This window comes from Protomyctophum parallelum, assembly GCF_964188405.1.
Source record: "Protomyctophum parallelum genome assembly, chromosome: 10".
Taxonomy (NCBI): domain Eukaryota; kingdom Metazoa; phylum Chordata; class Actinopteri; order Myctophiformes; family Myctophidae; genus Protomyctophum; species Protomyctophum parallelum.
Window position 1 is genome coordinate 45,557,237 of NC_139704.1, and position 5,000 is coordinate 45,562,236.

Here is a 5,000-nt window from a genome sequence, read left to right on the forward strand (position 1 = left end):
AAGTTGGCCTGGGGCCAGTGTCAAGTGTGTGCGTGTGTGTGTGCATGTATGTGTGTGTGCGTGTGTGTGTGTGTGTGTGTATGTGTGCGTGCGCACATGCATGCACGTGCTTGCTGAACCTGTAATGGCCTAGTGTGCCAGCAGTGTGCTAGCTGTGCTCTTATGTGTCTAACCAGGGGGCTACACACACACACACACACACACACACACACACACACACACACACACACACACACACACACACACACACACACACACACACACACACACACACACACACACTGCACTGTAGCTACAGACATTCTACAGACACGCACTGTAGTTACAGACATTCTACAGACACACACACACACACTGCACTGTAGCTACAGACATTAGCTGTTGCTTTTTCTTTTACATAACAAAGTGAAAACAAGTGTGCATCGTCACTTTACTACTTAGTGTCTATAAACCAGTGGGTGGAAAAAAAGTACTCAATTGTTTTACTTAAGTAAAAAGTACCAATGCTGCAATTTAGAACTACTTCGTTACAAGTAAAAGTACGGAATTGAAAATGTACTTGAGTACAAAGTACAAACTTATCGGCATCAAAATGTACTTAAAGTACTCAAAGTAACAATACTCATTGTGCAGAATGTGCCATTTCACAAGTTAATGTTTTTTACAAAATCTATTGAAAATAGAACATATACATAAACATTTGAACTTGTGCACATTCTGCACAATGAGTACTTTTACTTTTAGTACGTTAAGTACATTTTGATGCAGATACTTTTGTACTTTTACTCAAGTACATTTTCAATTCCGTACTTTTACTTGTAACGAAGTAGTTCTAAGCTCTAATTGTGAGCTTGTAGATCGGCTATTTTCAAATGGCCGAAATGTACAGGGTTGAAAGTGGTTAATGTATGCTTTCTAATCAGGAAGGCTTTGCATACTTTATTTTTTGGAATGAAGCTACAATATAAAAGTTAGTTTTTTACGTCTTGTCCAGAAATGAGAGAGGAAATTTGCAACTGCGCGTTTAAGACCAAACCTCCACCGCAGTCCCACCACGAATCCCCCCTGCTCGTGCCATGAGGGTATTTTTTTATATAATTTTCATCCCACAATTTTGTAACCCATTTTTCACCCCTGTGTCAATTATCTAATGTGATCCTGGGCTCTACACACCCTCCGCAAACCTGGGGAGAGCAACAGAACTTGAACTCATGCTTCCTTCATTCCTGAGTGTCCAAGTTGCTACTGACAGGGGGGGGGAGTTTCCCTGGTTGGACATAGTGCGTGGAAGGAACACGTTATTCCAACCAGTTCCTTTCCCCTCCATCAGGCGCCCCGGCTGGCCAGGGGGAGGCAGTATAGAGACCAGGATTACTGCATGTTTTTTGTGAGGGTACCTACCCTAGGGGACACGGGGTGAACATGTGAGGGTACCTACCCTAGGGGACACGGGGTGAACATGTGAGGGTACCTATACCCTAGGGGACACAGGGAGAACATGAGAACAAGCTTCAGGTACCTGCAGGTAGCACTATTGTCACCCATAAGGTGTCCTGTCCGACACCAGAGTCTAAAGGGAGGAGAAGGGAGACCAGACAACCTCCAAAACCACTGCAGATGTACTAGCTAACATCTCAAAGTCTCCACGCTCGCTTTTTGCCTTCCTATAGCTATTCCCGCGTCAATGAGGGTCTGATGAGAGTTGGCAGTCTACAGAGAGAGAGAGAGAGAGACTGAGAGAGGCACTGGGTTCAGTGTGTAATTGTCTAGTGAACAACAGAGTGCCAGGGGGACGAGTAGTGCTATAGTGTCCAGCGCGTACAGCCCAGGGCGGTGGAGTGATGTCTAACAGGCTCCAAATTGAATCGCAGCATCCGCTGAGGGGATCTGAGACCGCGAGGGCATTGAATTAGGGTGCCAGGATCACTTTAACCCATTCTGGGCCGGGAATCCTTTTGGTGTTTGGCATTATGTTATGCTTAAGCTATTGAAAACAGCAGATCTACAAGCTCATAGCGCGCCACCGAGTGGCGCGCTACGAGCTTGTAGGTCTGTAAAATAAATTTTATCGAAGAAACGACTGACGTAGAAGACATTTTTAGAATCTGATCTCAGGTCAGAATGGAAAACTGTCGGGATGTAGAAGACATTTTTAGAATCTGATCTCAGGTCAGAATGGAAAACTGTCAGGATGTAGAAGACGTTTTTAGAATCTGATCTCAGGTCAGAATGGAAAACTGTCAGGATGTAGTCAGACATTTTTAGAATCTGATCTCAGGTCAGAATGGAAAACTGTCAGGATGTAGAAGACATTTTTAGAATCTGATCTCAGGTCAGAATGGCTTAATGGCCCTCGCTCAGATTCGATGGCGGCGCGGCGCTGAAGATGCTTCACACTTCTTCTCACTATAGTGACATCCTCGCTTTTTACTTCATCATGCTGTTTGCAGTGCTGGAAAGTAACTGTAATTTAAGTATACAATTTTGAGGTTCTTTGTACTTTTCTTGAGTGTTTCCCAATTTCCAGTACTTTTACTTCTTACTCCACTACATCTCAGAGCCAGAATTTGTACTTTTACTCCACTACAATTATTTGAAAAGCTTTAGTTACTATATAGTTACTTTGGATATTTTAATTTTGATTAGAAAACATACATTAAACACTTATACATACAACTTATACATTCAACCCTATACATTTCGGCCATTTGAAAATAGCCGATCTACAAGCTCACAAGTACATTTACTGGCTGTTTCTAACTCAGAGAATGAAATCTAACACTGAGAGTGAACAGATGTAACCAAATAGATCTAACACTGAGAGTGAAACAGATGTAACCAATTAGATCTAACCTGAGAGTGAACAGATGTAACCAAATAGATCTAACACTGAGAGTGAAACAGATGTAACCAAATAGATCTAACACTGAGAGTGAAACAGATGTAACCAAATAGATCTAACACTGAGAGTGAAACAGATGTAACCAAATAGATCTAACACTGAGAGTGAAACAGATGTAACCAAATAGATCTAACACTGAGAGTGAAACAGATGTAACCAAATAGATCTAACACTGAGAGTGAAACAGATGTAACCAAATAGATCTAACACTGAGAGTGAACAGATGTAACCAAATAGATCTAACACTGAGAGTGAACAGATGTAACCAAATAGATCTAACACTGAGAGTGAACAGATGTAAACCAAATAGATCTAACACTGAGAGTGAACAGATGTAACCAAATAGATCTAACACTGAGACCCCTTTTCCACCGGGGTTGAACCGGTTCGGTTCTTTCTTCCCGCTAAATATTGAACCAGTTCAGAGTGTTTCCACTGAAAATGAGTGGGTTCCGAACCATAAACGTTCGTTCCCAATGTGAACCACAAAACGGTGGTTCAGCTTTGTAATTGCACGCAGCGCTTTGTGAACCGAGACGATATAAGTGGGTGTGTGTCAGTAGGTTGGAACTTGTCAGTGGGTTGGAACTTGGAGGACGTCGCAGACACAGTGACACACCGCAACAGATATCTTTGAACAAAAATACGTTTACATTAATTGCCAACGCAAACATGAAACGATCCAAACGTATACGGATGCATCGCGATCCAGAATCCAGAGACTTGCGGGGCGTTATAATAACTTGTAACCTGACATCACAACCTCGTGGATACTGTTTACATCGGTTTGTGTTGTGCAACGCCCTCGGGCGCATAATAGCGCCACCAAATGAACCGGGCCAGTCAATCTGGTGGAAATGCAGCCGTTCGCGACCGGTTCGCAAAAAGCACCAAGGTTCGGAACGGCACTGGTTCTGAACCGAAGTTCTTTGGTGGAAAAGGGGCCTGGAGAGTGAACAGATGTAACCAAATAGATCTACACTGGAGTGAAACAGATGTAACCAATAGATCTAACACTGAGAGTGAACAGATGTAACCAAATAGATCTAACACTGAGAGTGAACAGATGTAACCAAATAGATCTAACACTGAGAGTGAAACAGATGTAACCAAATAGATCTAACACTGAGAGTGAACAGATGTAACCAAATAGATCTAACACTGAGAGTGAAACAGATTGTAACCAAATAGATCTAACACTGAGAGTGAAACAGATGTAACCAATAGATCTAACACTGAGAGTGAAACAGATGTAACCAAATAGATCTAACACTGGGAGTGAAACAGATGTAACCAAATAGATCTAACACTGAGAGTGAAACAGATGTAACCAAATAGATCTAACACTGAGAGTGAACAGATGTAACCAAATAGACGCGGGTTGGTTTCATGAGCAGTGTTCTGTTCTTTCACGGGGCTCCCATTGTCTTGTTGCTCGCCCCTCTTTGCTTTGCACTCTGCAAGCGAGAGAGAGAGAGTCTTTTAGTGAGGAACAGAAACGTTTTAATGGCAACCACATGTTTCTAGAGCATGTACACAGGGAAAGCAGTCAACACACACACGCACACACGCAGGCACGCACACAGGGACGCACGCACACAAAGAGTTGCATGCAGCTTCTCATGTGCAAGTTAAGGGTTAAGGAAGGAACTTGCTGCGGCAGGTTTGAGCCAGTCGATCTCTCACACAGATACCCACATTGAAAGATTACTTTCAAGTCACACTTGTAGTGTGCGTGCGTGTGCGTGTGTGTGTGTGCGTGCGTGCGTGTGTGTGTGGTGTGTGTGTGTGTGTGTGTGTGTGTGTGTGTGTGTGTGCGCGCGCGTGCGTGTGCGCGTGCGTGTGTGTGATGAAAATCACTGGTCGTATTGAAGGCAGGTTTGTTTACATTCTTGTATGATGGTGGCAGAGGCTCCTCCCCTTCAGTGAAGGCTGCAAATAAAGATAGAAAGAAATGACCTTCCTTCTTTCCTCGAGTCCTTTCCTTCCTGCCTCTTCCTATAGAGCGTCGCAGTCCCGCCCCCCTACCAGGGCCCAGGAAATTATTCCCCTGTTCATTTTCTCATAGACTTTTCAAGGAGTATTTATTTAAAGACCT

The 5,000-nt window shown here is 43.4% G+C and overlaps 1 protein-coding gene across 4 annotated transcripts in view; it reads left to right on the forward strand.

Moving 5' to 3' along the window:
* ldb1a (LIM domain binding 1a) overlaps window positions 1-5,000 on the forward strand; it is a 41,615-nt gene that overhangs the window by 778 nt on the left and 35,837 nt on the right. The gene's annotated exons all lie outside the window — the stretch shown is intronic.